The sequence below is a fragment of the Euprymna scolopes genome, chromosome 17 (assembly GCF_053919585.1).
Source record: "Euprymna scolopes isolate OS-2025 chromosome 17, ASM5391958v1, whole genome shotgun sequence".
NCBI classification, from domain to species: domain Eukaryota; kingdom Metazoa; phylum Mollusca; class Cephalopoda; order Sepiida; family Sepiolidae; genus Euprymna; species Euprymna scolopes.
In genome coordinates, this window is record NC_136498.1 from 49366132 (window position 1) to 49383145 (window position 17014).

Sequence of the window (17014 nt, forward strand, 5' to 3'; positions counted from 1 at the left end):
ATAAATTTCCGAACGCAAAGATAAAACTCAATAGTCAAAATTTTAAACATTCAATAAACAAAAAGCATCAAATCACGATTATCATTCTATTAGTTTTGACAATTTCGAAATAAAAACTCAACTTTTAATAAGTTTTACTTTTAGAGAAACCGGAAATAAAGCATAGATTGACAAAGCTGCTATTATCTGCTTCCTTGTCTAGCTATGCTTTACTTCCGTTTTAGTTTCAAAAACACGTAGAAAGTTTTTTTTTTTTTTTTTTTGTGAAATCCTTAAACCGTAGAATAAAAGAACCGTGATTCGATACGCCATTTTGTTTTCTATATATAATCGAGAACTTTGTAGTTCTTTTCTACAAATCTTACACTATATATATATATATATATATATATATATATATATATATATATATATATATATATATATATATATATATACACTACTAAATTTAGTAAATGCTCAGAATTTGTTTACGCCCATATGCGTTTGTGAGAGAAGTAGAAAATGACATAAATACCATTATAATCATTAATTATGACGATCCACTTAGTGAGGTTTTGTCGGGTTGTACGAGGTAATATTGATTTTTCCCGCTCTAGTGAATTGGACTAACATTTAGTATAATCCCGAGGTATTCGGTTGATTAAAGCCAATGCCTTTCAAACTGACCCACAATACGGCTCTTCTTACACTTCGTACAACGGATGTATTTTATCCGTATATAATGTCAATTAATATAATATAAAGAAAATTCAAACTTTAAATACGTAAACTCCTGATTTGTGAGGGTCTGTTTACTGCCATGTTTATGTATATCTTCATGGTCCAATGATATGTTTATCTATTATTTATCGTCAGTCACCTTATTTTTATATATAATGGAAATATATATTAATATACATTGATATGAATTCAACTGTATTGATAGAATGAACTTAATACCAATTTTTTTAAAGTTCTCCAAACAAAGTTTTGTAAAGTAACATTTGTATGAGCAATAAGATAGCTTGCATAACCTTTCTTTGTGTAGTAGCGCACGTAGCCCGTAGACGTAGGATGGCACTGAAACCTTGGTTAGTTCTCGTAGACTCTTCTGATATTTATGTGGATATTATTCCTCCGTTTTATATATAAAGGAAAGAGGAAAAAACGACGATAAAAATATATACTGATGCATATAAATTTAATCGTTCATTCAATAGAGATTACATCAATGATAGGCACAGGACATTATATATATATATATATATATAAATATATGCTCGTTATACCTAGGTATTTCGAAGCGTAATGCTTATCCTCAGAAGAGAAGGTTCTAGATAATAGATTAGAAGTGTGACGTCTAGCGATGATTATATTAGGAATGAAATAATGGGGTGTCTAAGGTAGGGGGTAATTTATACTGTTTAACTTCTATATACTGTTTGTCCTCGCTTCGAATTTTTTTTTTTTTTGTTTGTTTCTAATAAGCTGGGTAACTTATAGAGTACCAGATAAAAAAATGCCGAAACGTTATAACAATTTAGATTAGGATATCAGATAAAATCTTTGTAAATAATTATGAAAATGTGTCGAGCCCAAAAAAATTCTTTCACACATACACATGACACATGGGCATCAAAAACGTATGTGCGGGGTAAACTCCTAAACCAATGAAATTATAAATTATGGGATGCGTATTTTAGGCAACACGGTGAGCATTGTGGTCACATTATGAACTTTATAATAACTTTATTATAAACTTTATAATTCAGGAGGTGTCCTAGAAACTGTGTTCTACACCTCTACCCATACCCCTCCTCCAGAAAAAAAAAATGAAAAACTAACGTTATACCCTTTGTTGGAAGGATTTTCTGCATATATATATATATACATATATATATATATATATATATATATATATATATATATATATATATATATATTTTGTTTCAGAACCGTTTCGAGGGAAGTTGTTCATTGCTCGGTTGATTGTTTTTTTTGTTTGTTTTTGTTTTCTTTTCATGCATGGACATTATGAAAAGTTACAATATGTAATAGATAAAATATTTTAATAAAATCGGATTGAATTATTTTCACGTTTTAAATATGTTTACAATTTTTTTAATTTTTTTTTTTATTTTTGTCAATTCCTTCATGATTGAGCCAAACAGCTTTCTTTTCAGACTTAAATCACGATTGTTTTATTTGGACAAAATCTGCTAAAAAGAATATCAATTTTATTTTTTTACTAGCAAGTAAAACTGAGAAATCCAATATAGTTTATTTTAAATCCATAATAAACTAGCTGCCCATATTCGGCGTAGCCCCGGAATTAAAATGTTTATATAAACTACATAAATAGCAAAATACCACCCGTTCACCGATGAGGTCCCTAGATATGGGAAAGACGTCTGTTCTTGGTTTCTTCCCTAAGACTGCTAGACTTTGTAATTCTGATCCCTGCTTTCTTGACCTGCAGATGTTTAAATGTAATGTGAACAAACATCTCGTTGCTCAACTCGTCAGTCCCCTGTTAGATACGATCCCAAATAAGTTTCTTACGTTCCAAGTGGCAATATGACTTGTTTAATGTGAAGAGTTTAAAAAATAGAATTTCGCGAATAATTTACTAACACAGCTAACTTTTTTTTTTTTTTTTTTTTTTTTTTTTCAAGAAACGGAACCCTATTTTAGAGAATTCGGTAAAGAATTTTTAATTGTTTTAAAAATCCTAAATTATATTTATTAGGTTTGGCAAAAATACTTTTTTCATGTTTAACTTTATGTCAAAAAACGACATCATTCTTGCACCAACCTAATATCATTAGTTTGTATGTTATGAATATTTACAAATTAAAAATTATTCTTCGGAGACCTCAAATCAAGGAAGAGGAAGCTCCGAAGAGTCGATGGTTTTTTCGCTTCTTGTTGACCAGTGTTATATATATATATATATATATATATATACACACATTTTTTTCTTTACTTTTTTAATGTTATCTAGATTTTTAAAATTGATTTGGGGTATTTGTGCACTTCTGAATCAGGAAATGGCATCCGTTTTTTCTTCGTTGCGTCAGGTTCATTTGGAAAAAAAAGATCAAAACTTTTTCTTTTCACCCGGGCAACGCCGGGCACCCCCACTAGTCTATAATAGAAATCTCACCTGCCTGTTTGTATGTCTGCCCAAAACTTTCGACAAAGGCGACGAATTTTCGCAAGATGTGCATAGTTTTGAAGATCGCACCTTCGGACGACAAATATCGAAAAATTGGTTAAAACCTTTAATCCCTTCACCCTTAAGTTGGCCCTTTTCTACAGGGATGGTTTGCTTTTTTTTTTCTCCCCGATATTTTTCGAAAGTCACCACCTCTTTTCGATTGACCTGCCTTAATTTAAACCTTCTCCACTTCCGGTTTGGCGATAGACACAACAGCCAAAGACGTCACTTTTTTCACATTCTTTTTCTCCTTCGTGGTATGGGTTCGAGCATGCCTGCCTAATACGACTTTTTTTATTTTATTTTTGATTTTGCTCAACACACACCTCCAAACATCCCGGAAACGCCCGGCACTCAGGCTAGTTTGGCATAAAACACTAATTCTAAGTCAACAAAGTATAACGTTTTTCTTTATTTTCACGAACAAATTTCCTAACATCCGTATTTTTACTATTATATAAAAGAAATTGAGTTCGTTCCCTATAGATTCGAAAACGGCCGGACTGATTATTATGAAATTTCACACAAAGGTAGTTTGTGTGCATGGCAATGTTATTAAATAGGTTTTGTATCGAAATGTCCTCGATAAATATCGATACTCAAAATAATCCGATGAAAGGAGGAACAAGCGATTGTGATCAGCCAACACTTTACACAGCCTTGCATCACAAGTGCATTTGAGAATTTTTATTACAGACAAAACCGAAAGATTCGGCATCAACAGTAGATTCTTTGATATTATAAGGGCGTGTTCGAAATAATTATTTCTGTTTAGAGCACAATTGAAGTGTACTTGACACTTGCATTTTAAACTTGAATGCAAGCCATTATATATATAAACACATAAAAGCAACAGTATGTTCTCTACAGTGCAATGTCGACTCAGAATGTATTGTGAACTGTTTCACTACGGGGAAGCACATGTAGCTTCCTCCCGGTGCACCGGGATGGGTCCAAAAGTAAAGCCAACAATTAATCGATTTCATTGGGAAAAAAAAAAAAAAAAAAAAAAAAAAGACGATTTCACTGATTTCGATTCACAATAAAATGATTGTGAAACGTTCGGTGATCATTGAACTCCGGGCAAGGTCGGGTCTCCCTGCTAGTTTGTGTATAATCTCGATGAATTTGAACGAAATGTATAGTATCTGAAAGTGTGACTCAAATTGGTCTAAATCGATGCCAAAGCAGATTTACATTTGTAGCCTTTAGTTACGCGTCAACAGTACAGGAAAAAAATCACACTTTTTGTATAGAAATTAAGAGGCTAACAGTTTGATTTCAATTTTTTTTTTTTTAACTGTGATGGATACTAAGTAATAGACGAGTGCTGTCTTTTACATTAACCTAAAATCCGGGTGACAATACGAAAACAAAGAGGGATAAGATGAGCGGTACTTGTACAGTGGGCGTAATAGAGCCGCTAATTTAATCTACGAAAGGCGTCGTTCCAAAACTAATGCCTCTTATTTTATTTTATTTCGCTGGAATGGATCAGAGAAGATTGCAAATTACATTATGATGACTAAACTTATGCATTCATGGTCTGAAAGTTTACTCTTTAGATATTGGTGTGAAATTAAAAAAAAAATTGTCACGGACGTGTGTGGAAAGCAGAAATACGTCATTGGATTCCTGGCAAAAGTGCATTGAATATGATGGTGACTATACAGAAAAATAAATGCTGGAGTACAAAAGGTTGCTCGTTCAGTGGTACTACTCCGGTCTTCATAGCTCTTCAACTTTTTGAGTTAAAAATAGGAGGCTTTACTCCATGAACGATCCTTGTACAGTCAAATTTCAGTTGTAGTCAAGATTTTCTGCTCTTTTTGACTTCAGTTTCTGCTCAGAGATGGGCCAACAGTGACAAGCAAGATATGGTCCATTTTTTGATTAGCGATTCTTGCTCTCAAATATTAAAGGTCCTTCTTGCAGCATATTGTCCGCTTGACGATGTCTACTTATTCAGTGAAATGGATACCAGAAACCGGAAGTCAGCAAAGAACAGACAATCTTAATTATAGCTCGACGTTCAACATCTCTGACGTCGTTTACTTATTTACATCGCAAGTTGTTGAAAAATTGCTTCCGACAGTCTGAGCATCCGACCAGTTTTGTTTTCTAGAACTGCCCACCTAATACCACGAGGATGCATTCCATCTGATTACAACATAATCGTTTTCCAGTCCAAATGTACAGAACTTCTTGTTGAGGCATTCTTTTAAATAATCAAATTCTACCTAATCACAATCACTCATGGTGTTGTCTCGCTGTTTATTTGACAACCATTATCCTTGAGTGATTTTTGGACCTTGATAAGTGGCGACTCTTTAATAAAATAAAACTGACACCAGTTGTTGAACCCTTTCACTTCAACTTTTGCACAGTCCACATTTTGTTTGTTTAAACATATTTCCTACTCCATATGACATCTATAAACCACCTCGACCAATGTTATTTTTAATTACAATGGTTAAATATGATCTTCAGGCACTGGACAAGTGTCCCAACAGTATTACAAGGAACAAAAACCTGGGACGATTCAGTTCCACCAGTATTTCATTTACACAGTAAATTATGAAAATAAAACCGTTGTGATAAATAATTTTAAATCCAATCTTAGACATAAGTGTGCAAACAGATAATCTATATATCTATAAAAGTGAAATTGTGTATGTGTGTGTACATTTCTTTACCAAACTGCTGTCAATTTTCAGTCTACAGATTCGAGATTTGACATATATTTGGGAAAATCTTTTTAATTAGCTTTTGGCTAGAAATTCGTCTGTCAAAGGGGTCAAAGTTCAACGATTTGACCTTTTGAAAACTCTACCAAACTCCTCCGCCAATTTTGGGTCTAAACACATGAAATTTTAAATGTAGATTACTTGGGCATGGATCTAACTTTTTAATTCAATTTGAGCCCAAAACAATGGAGGCCTATTATATATCATACATAAAATATATAAATATTTGACGTTTCTGAATTTTTTAGATAAGGATTGATTATTCGTATTATTTGGATTCATCGGACTACTGTTCTCAACTTAAGTGTTATTTTTACAACGTTTTTGCCTATGTAACCTCCGGCCTTCTTCAGGTGTAGGTTGTCGAATTCGGTAATTTCCATATGACATCGCGACAGTATTCGGGAGTAGTTCAACTCTCCGGAAACAGCTTGTGAAAGGCAAGCCCCCTACAGAAAAAAAATATGACTAAGAACTGTGCATATGAAATCCCATACAAATGCAAAAATCTATACAAAGATGAGAGGTGTTGTCCACTAAAAGTACGGTTAGAAGAACATCGAAAAGCTGTAGTAGGTGAAGAGATTGAAAAATCAGGTATAGCTGATCATATCTGGAAGGAAAAGGGAAACCATCTATCGTTATGGGACGAAGTGAAAATTGCAAACAGTGAAGAACAAGACGACTCAAAACAGCAGTGTATATGCTGGGTGATAACCAATTACTAAGTAGACCTAGTACAATACGATCAGCCGGTCACTGGTGATCGACCCACGTGTTACAGGTCTTAGAAATGGTCCCATGATGAGGTGACGATCAGCCAATCAATAGGGTCTGAGTATTAAGAGGAAAAGCATACCTAAGATGTGGCTATGGGACTCCTTCTCCCAGGAAAACGACTTGATATGTGGTGGCATTCTGGCTAGAACCTTCTTCTTTCATATTCAGGCCCACGTCGTTCTTTAATGCAGACATTTATAGCAAACACAAAAACACAACACGACACAATCGTAATATGAAAAATATAATTAACTATTTACCCGATCATACAATGGAAAAATCAATTGCTAAAAAGTAACTTTCTCCTGAAGGTTCAATCCTCAGTATAGGCGACCGAAAAATACAATTGCGAATCATGGCTAACGGAACAAGTGCATGCTGCTCGCGTGAAGTAAATAAAGGGTTCCGTTCAAAATTCTCGTGTTCGACAAGATACACCTGAAGAAGGTCGGAGGTTACATCGACCGAAACGTTGTGAAAATCTCACTCTATCCAAATACGAATTTCTATTATCATATTCTATATGTGTGCGTGTTTTATGGCTGAATTTATATTTGACAACATAAGCATTGTGGAAAACGCAAAAGCATGTAAAAAAAAATAGGATGTTTTTTTAACTTTTCTGCTCTTTAAAAAAAAATCAAGAAACGTGATAAAAACTGACAACTTTTTATAAACAATCGCAGCTCATGTTTCTTTAAAAATAATTCAAGAGGTTGTGAATTTAATTTAATATTAATAGCAAAATAAATATATGGATTCAAATACTAAAATTATTGAATTTGATTTTTTTTACAGATGTTCCTGATTGACTGTTATTATTGAATTTCATTGGAGTATCATTCTCTTACATGTTAACCTATCAACATGTTTTTTTTTCTACTGCGATTTCTTTTCATTTTTCTTTTCATATATACTTTTCATATAATTTTTTTTTTTTTTTTTTTTTTTGACAAAGACATCACCACTTATCAAGGCCAAGAGGCCACTCGAGGATAAGGGTTAAAGAGTGTACAGTAAACAATTGGACGATGAAGTAATCGTTAGTAATGGAAATTCGGTAAATTTGTTAACTTCTGTGGAACGGCTCATCAAAAACCTGTTTACGTTGGACTTGAAATAAACCGCATAAATTGTGTGGTTGTAATTCACAGGAAGATTTCACGCCAAGAATATGCATTATTACAGAATGTGAAACATATTTAATTCTAGAGAAAAGGAGTTCATTTTTGAACCAAAATACAAATGTAATTTCACAGACTAGATTAACCGGTAAACAATCTAAATCAAATTCTCTTTGCAATTTCAACAGATAATTCTATCCAAATCATCTCGAGACGCTAAAATAAGCAAGCGTTATTAAAATAATCTTAATACAGGGTGGAACGATAAATTTGTTGCCCTAAAGAAAACAACACAACAGTTTATTTTAAAACCTTTATTGAAAAAAACTTTATTTAGGTAAATGGATTATGTAGTAGAGCTGTAGCCGCCTTCAGCCTCAGTCATCGCCTCGATACAGGTCAGGAACTGGAAGCATGCCTTTTCCACAAACGCCGGCGGTAGCTCAGCGGATAGCAGCAATTAGGTTGGCTTTGGTGTTGTAGGACGTCATGTCAGTGACGTTCTCGACATATAACCAAAGGAAGTAGTCCATCGGGTTCAGGTTGGGGGAGAAGGAAGCCAGTGAGAGAAAGGTACAAAGTCTTACCACTCCTTCTGAAGCCAAGCCTGGGTCTCTTTAGACTTGTGGGCTGGTACCAAGTCCTGCTGCCACACCCAGGGATCTGCCAGCGACCACCTGATTGCACCAAGGGGTCACCACACTCTTCAAAACACAACCAGGTACACTTTGGTGTTGACTTTCAATCCGGCTTCAAAGATGTGAGGTAGCCTGATGTGACCCTCACTTGAAACCACACCAAAGATCATAACCATGACCAAAAACTGCTTTCATCACCTTGGGTACGTTCCTGTTATCCGTGGCAATTCAGCAATGCATTTTGATGGGGATAGAAATGGTCCTATTGTTATAACTTGGATCGGTAAAGAGTGAGAGTTGTACAGTGGCGCATCTCTGATCTCGCTTGTTGAATATTGTGTCATTTTCAGACATGATACATTTCTATCACCCTTGGAATTTGTACACAACTGACCAACAAAACAAGAAAACTGGTTTTCATAAGAAATGGAATCATGTCTTTTCTATGGCGACAATTTTATCGTTCCACCCTGTATTTATTAATGTATAAGAGTTAGCTACAATGGTAAATTTTCACGTAAAGTAAAAAATTTTGTGGACCTGAAAAATCTTACCCCGCTCTCTTTTTTTTTTTTATTTTTGTCTCGTCTTTTTTTTTTCCCCCGTGGATTATTATCGAATTGACTCTAGTTTACCAGATTCTCAAAAAAAAATGAAAAAAATTAATATTTAAACATTTGAAGGGGGTGCTCAGTTTTTGATGCAACACTGTATTTTTTTTTTTTTACTCGCGTTCACCCCTTAGAAAGCATATCACCACTTAGACATAAGGGGCTACTATTTGAAGCCATGTCTAGAAAAGATTAACAAGATATTTGTTTGTTACATTTAAACTTCTGCATATCAGTACAGTCAGGGAAGCAGGCAGCAGGAAGGGAATTTCAAGTTTAGCTGTCCGATGGAAGAAACTATTATTGTAGTAAGTTGATCACCCATTTCAGAACAACTCAATGTTTTTAGGCCAAATTTCGCAAATTTAGCCTTTAAAAGAGTAGTTTCGCTTTTTGAAATAATCTGAAAAAGGCTAAACTTTAAATAAAAAAGCTAAATTCACGAAATTTGGCCTAAAATCATTGAGTTGTTCTAAAATGGATGATAGATTTACTAAAACGTTGCATTAGAAACTGAGTACTCACTACAAGTATTTAAATGTTGACTTTTATTTGATATTCTAGTAGACTAATGTCCATTTGATAATAATCTGCTAGAAAAAAAAAATGAAAATAAAAAATAGAGAGGGAGGAGGCAAAATTCTTCAGGTCCGCCAAAAATTTAAAGAAAGTGGATAGAAATCGTTAGATCTACGTGTTTCAATAGTGATGTCATCGAGTGAAAACCAATAAGTCTGACGTGGCGATTCAACTCTAAAGCCAACAAAGTATAAACCATTATTAAGATGACTTGTTCTTAGTCGACTGAGGTATATGCTTCTTGTCATGTACAGTGTTTGGAGTTCTATCCGCCCAGGCTCTACCTTCTTCTCTTGAGAAGAGGTTAGCTTATTATTAATGCCGACGAAACTGCCCATGGGAAGGGGATAAATAATGTCTTGTGTGGAAACTGAGCAGGGAAGATCTGTCAACCTCTGCTAAACCACCAGAGCAGTAACTTTTGAATAACTACTGCATCCATAAGGAGAAATTGTTTATACATGTACGTATATTGTAAAGAAATACTAAAATACCAAATAAATTGTTAAAAAACTAATTCGATTTGTGATGTTTCCTTATGAATAAAGTTTATGGAGACAGTGATGAAGATGAAGAAGCTGGAAACATTGGCTGTCACATCATGACCACGACTACAACAATTCGTCCACGAACTGCCGACGAAATGTAAGCGATCGAAGCATACCCCAGCTACTTTATCATGTGTGTATTGAGTAGAGCTAAACAAAGACGAATTATACATAAGGAGGTTCAAAATGAAAACGGCTTTTAAAGTTAATGTGTGTTCAGGTATTTGTCTTCTTTTTTTTTTTTTTTTGACATGACCATTTCTAACCAAGAGCGGATAACTCTGCAAAATATTATGTTATGTCAAATACTTATAAGTTACATGCAAAATATCAGTTGTTTTGCATTGCATTAAAACAAGAAATTAATTTTTATCGGGAAATAATTGCATGCATGGCTGGATTATGGGAGAGATATATTAAGAAGATTAATAGCCAACAAAATGTGTAGGTATAATATATATATAAAAACAACTGTGAGTTTGTTCTCTATAGACTCGGAAACAGTGGACCCAATTTCCTTGAAAGTTCATGTGAACATGCTTAGCATATCTGTGAGTTTTCTTGTGTCTGTTTTGTATTGGAATGCATCAAATAAGTATCGAAAATCGATAATCAAAAAACTTCGATTAAAGGAAGAAGTCCGATTTTGACCTAAGTTTACACTTTTATACAGTCTAACATCACAAATGAATTTGAGAAGTTTTATCACTGCATAAACAGGACTTGACATAAAAGAAATCAACATTAGGTTCATTTATAAGACAAGGCGCGTTTGAAAAATGTTTCGGTTTAGAGCACAATTGAAATATGATACTTGACTTTTGCATTTTAACTTTAATTCAAGCTATTATATAAAATAATTTTATAAAATCAACAGTAGGTTCTCTACAGTGCAATGTAATCTACAATGTATTGTGAACAAAGTTATTAATGGAAGGCATGTGAATTTTCCTTCCAGTGCACCACAGTGGGTCCCCAACTAGAGCATGCAATCAATCGATTTGATTGAATAATGGGCAATTGCATAGATTTTGATAACAATAAAAGTATGCTGTGGATTATTTGTTGATCCTTGTTAAATCTCAACTAACATCCCTTCTAATATATATATATATATATATATGTGTGTAGTAGAGAATTAGAAGGCTATCACAATGCGAAGAATGAGATATAGTCGTTGTTGTTGGAAGAAGACAAAGACAAGTGGCGATTTACAAATCAATAAGTACATACGTATATGTCTATATATACATATATTTATTCAGTTGTATTAAATACAAATGTCTTACTTGTTATGTTTGCGACAATATCCATTATTAATTTTGGAAAAAATTCCCTTTTCAAATGGTAGACGTGACAGATCGATTCAAAGCATGCTAAATGATGGAGTGGACATTTATTAATATTTAACCAATAAACTGTTAAACTACAGGTCACATACCACGGAAATTAACTAGAAATAATAATCATACACCAAGGATGTTTTATAACGAATAAAATCGTTGTTTGGATGGATGACTAACGCAAACAGAAATATGTTGGCAAGTTAAAATGCAAAATGTTCATTTCAACTTGCCGACATATTTCTATTACTTTTTTGTGCATGACCAAATTCATTCATAGCTTGAAGTGACTTAATTTTAAACCTTTCTCATCTATCTGTTTATAGCTCAAACGATAAGAAACACAGCTAGAGCACTAAATGTTTTGGTTTCGATTCTAGTTGATGACACCATTTATTTTTACTTTTGAAAACAGTTCTATATATTAGGTACAATATAATATTCAATAGAGAATTGGCTGTGTAATAATAAAAATGAAATCTGCGTGAATTAAAATATGTTTAAATATATTTGAAAATTAAAATATTTCAGATTTGCATCTAATTTGATCTATAATAATTTCACTCCAATTTATGAAGACTTTTGAAATCTTAATTTCTTAAGATCTGTAAGACTAAGCCTTAAAATTGAGATTTTCTAGAATCCAAATTATATAATGGATTTTGAAAATAACAATTTGAAGATAATTTCAATTCTTCACCTCATCGTCGTTTCCAAATTGGTCGAAACCATAATTACACACGCCACGCGGGCACCGAAAAAGTCACACTTATGCGCATACGCACCCATTTCCATACATTTTCTATAAGAATTAATAACAACGGGCTACTTTCCTCATGAGACTTTTGAATAAGGCAAACTTCGCCAGTTAAAAAACAAACCTTGAAATAAAGACATTTTTTTCACAAAAGACTTTCACTTTCTAATCTTATTATCTGTAGGAAGGACTTTCATCTAACATGACATTTTAATCTTAATAACTCCTCAAAGGATTTTTTTCACCTACTTTGCATGTTCTAATCATAATGATTTCTCAAGAACTCTTACCGATCGGACTTTGCTTGTTCTTTTTGTTATTTTTGTTGAAAAATAAATGCGTTTCCTGTTAAACGAGAAGGAGGTGTCATTTTGTTTTATTCATTTTTTATTATTTTGTTTCGGGCAGAGAAATTCAATTTCACTTAAACTTCTTTTTCCCTACACAGTCGAAGATACATCCTCGACATAGGTTATTTTTAATTGCCTTAGACGCCTTTACTCGGAAATGCCAATGGGGCTGCGCTGGCATTTTTATATGCCAGAATGCAGTTCATCTAATGCGCTGGATTTTCAAAATCTAACCTGCCATTGTGTTTATCCTCAGAGGAGGTAAATAAACATATAACAGTGTTAATCACAAATTAAAAAAAAATGCAAACATACGTTAATGATGAAAAGCAACAGAAGAAAAGAATTGCGACATTATCACGATTCTTATTGTTGAAACTAACTAGGACAATTTTACTTGTTTATAATTAAAATAACTTTTTTGTTGATTAAACCGATAAATGTGTTTACTGCCTTGCATAGTGCAAGGGGAATAACTTTACTTATCTTTAGCTACATATTAGTTATCTCCCTTGCCACCTAAAAAATTAGTGATAACATTTTTGGGGTTTGTATTACTGTACACATAGATTCGAAAAAGTTGTCAAAAAACAAATATATAACAAATAAATGTTATCAAAGGCAAGATAAGTTACTTTTATACCAAACTGGATATAATTTTCGTGTTTTTATTCAATGTAACATGTTTATTCAGCTCGAAAAACATGCAGTGTTTACCGATGTATTGGAAAATTCGGGTTTGTATTACTGTACACATAGATTCGAAAAAGTTGTCAAAAAACAAATATATAACAAATAAATGTTATCAAAGGCAAGATAAGTTACTTTTATACCAAACTGGATATAATTTTCGTGTTTTTATTCAATGTAACATGTTTATTCAGCTCGAAAAACATGCAGTGTTTACCGATGTATTGGAAAATTCAAAATGGTGGCCGACTCTCTCTTAAACACGGTAAGTTCGGGAAAAGGTGTTATAAATAATAAACTAAACAAAATACTGTTAGAAATTCGCTCAATATATATTACCGTGGCATATGTTGACATATATTCGGTGTTCTTTTAATAGTATTTTGTCTAGTTTATTATTTATAACACCTTTTCTCGAACTTACCGTGTGTAAGAGAGAGTTGGCCGCCATTTTGAATTGTCCAATACATCGGTAAACACTGCATGTTTTTCGAGCTGAATAAATATGCTACATTGAATAAAAACACAAAAAATATATCCAGTTTGGTAGAAAAAGAACTTATCTTGCCTTTGATAACATTTATTGGGTTTGTATTACTGTACACATAGATTCGCAAAAAGTTGTCAAAAAACAAATATATAACAAATAAATGCGCCATGAAGGCCAGAGGAATAGTTGGCCGAAATGTTGTCAAACAACAACTACGAAAGATGAGGATTATAGTCCGCAATAAATGAATTGATAAATAATACTCATCTCAATAATGAATTCCAATTCAATAATATATAAATTATTATTATTATTTCTGTTTTTTTTTATTACATTTTCACCCCAAACAAGGCACATTGCCACTTTGGTGAAGGGGGCTACTATCAGGGGCAACAACTACTGGGGTACTATGTTGGGATTTGGGCAGCAAGATGTCGGTTCACGTTACACTTGAACTTCTGCACGTCAGTACAGTTGGGGAAGCAGGGACCTAGAATGGAATTCCAGAGTCTAGCGGTTCTGGGGAAGAAACTACTGGAGTAGAAAGATCTTTTACATCTAGGAATCTCTACTGTGTGGGGGTGTGATTTAGCTGCCTGTTTGGTTTGTCGAGGGTGTCTACGTCGTGGGGGCACAAGTGTCTGCATTTCGCCAGAGCATTCACCATTAAAATACTTATACAACAGGCAGAGTGATACAACATTTCATCGATGGGACAGAGGCTGAAGCTTATATGCCAGTTCAGGGCCTATCAGATTGGCGACTCTCTTTTGAACCTGGTCTAGGAGCGAGAGACTGGTAGCAGATGCACCAGCCCAAATGTGACAGCAATACTCCATAAATGGGCGAATGGTGGCCATATAGAGGTACAGGTGTTAGTAGTTTTCTAGCACAGTAGAGAAAGCCTGCCCTCTTCGCAGCGATCCTGGCAATGCTTTCAAAGTAATTGTTCCAACTCATGTTTTCTGTAAACGTTAGGCCAAGCAGTTTGAAAGATGTACTCTCAGATAAAGAGTCACTGGTCATTGCTATTGGCGGCAAAGAAGGTTTCTTGTAATTATCGAAGGAAACCAGTTTAGTCTTGGCAGCATTGAATGTGACCATCCATTTATGTCCCCATTCCACTACAGATTGGAGGTCATCCTCTAGTGCTTTTGCCATTTCTTTAGATATGTGTTCATTTGTTTTCCTGTCATACCTGTTATAGAGTGTGGCGTCATCAGCATATATACCCATCTCAGAGGAAATTTTGTCGGGGAGGTCATTAATGAATATTAGGAATAATAGAGGTCCAAGGATAGACCCATGAGGCACTCTCGCATTTATATCATATTGTTTAGATGTACGACCATCGAGGACAATCTGGATTTTTTCTTATCTAAGGAGAATTTAATTATGTTAAGTATTCTACCAGTGATACCGTATGATCTAATTTTCCTGAGGAGACCCTCATGCCATACCCTGTCAAAAGCCTTACATATATATAGAGCTATCGCTCTGCTCTCCCCACTTTGTCTAGTGAATGGTATATGCGTTCAGAGATTACAGTGAGGATGTCTGCTGTGGAACGGGCTTGTCTAAATCCATATTGTTTGTCAGTCAGAAGTTTAGCATCTGTAAGGTGATGGACTAGAACATAGTTAAATATGGTCTCAAATATTTTGGCGAAAAGTGGGAGGAGGCTAATGGGGCGATAATTTGATGGGTCAGTTCTTTCGCCAGAATTCTTGAATACTGGTACCACAGAAGCAGTTTTCCAACAGCCCGGAAAGCAAGCTTCATTAAGGCATTTGTTGTAGAGTTTGGAGAGAACTGGAGCTACTTCGACTGAGCACGTTTTTAATAGTACAGCTGGGATGAGATCGGTTCCACATGCTTTTGAAGTGTCAAGGTGTTTTATGATAGCATGCACCTGAGCAGGGGTGATTTTTAGATCGTCTAGCGTAGCATCTGTCTGCAAAGGAAAGTCAGGCAGGGGGTGGTTGGAAGGGTCCAGTGTAGAGTTTGAGGCAAACCGACTGGCAAGCATATTAGCCTTGTCGGTTGCTGAGCAAACAACCTCGTAATTATTGTTTAGTTGGGGAATTGTTGATTGCCCATTATTTACTACACAGTTGTAGATTTTCCAGAAGTCATGTGTTCCTAATTTTTGTGCTTCGATGCGTTTTTTAGTGGTTTCATTAAATTCTCTCTTAGCTGTCGCTATTTCTTTCTTAACATTACTTCTAGCTTCTATATACTTCTGTCTGTTTGAACTGGACTTATGTCGGTTAAATCTGCGGTATGCATGCTGCCTTTGAGTAATGGCAGTTGCACAAGTAGAAGTAAACCATTGGGGAGAGTGGGGCTTGCTATAAAATTTCCGTATGGGAACATGTGCTTCAATTGCTGCTTTGAACCATTCAGTAGTCTCATTTGCGCACTGTTCAGCAAGAAGAGAAAAAATATTTCCCCATAGGGCATCTCTGATAAGATCTCTGATGGCTTCCCAGTCAGCCTTTTTATAATATCTCGTTGTTTTGAGCACTGGCTCTTTAGTTTTGGGTCCAGAGTTTAGGGCCATTTCTACCATTATCACTGCATGATCAGCGTTCCTGAGTAGGCTGTCAGCATTTGTTATACAATCCTCGGGAACCGTGGTCAGAAACAGATCTAGAAGTGATGCAAAGCTTGCTGGTCAGGGAAACGGGTTGGAAACATAACCATTTGTTATAGGGAGTGAGATATAGCGAAGCTATGTGTTGTGCTGCCTGCTGCATCTGTGTAAGTAGAGAATCAAACCAGTTTTTGTGGTGGACATTAAAGTCCCCAAATACATGTACTTGTGTGCTAGTGTCGAGGGAGAGTGCTGTGTCTATGCTGTCAGAGACTTTGTTCATTATGGTGCAGTCCTGAGAAAATAAAAGTAGCTAATGTTATGTTGTATGTTTAGTCTAAAGCACATAAAGGCTTGATCGTCCGATTCCAGGTTTGTTTCTCTAGTCAAGGGGAGGGTGTTACGGGTGTAGACTCCAATTGCTACATTTTGTGTCTGGCTGTTGCTATTGCTAATTTTGTGCTGATAGGCGAATCAAAGCAAATGACCATAATCTATCAGCATCTTCTTTTCTAAGTTTTCCAGCATTTACAGCAAGATTCTGGTAGTTCATAACAAA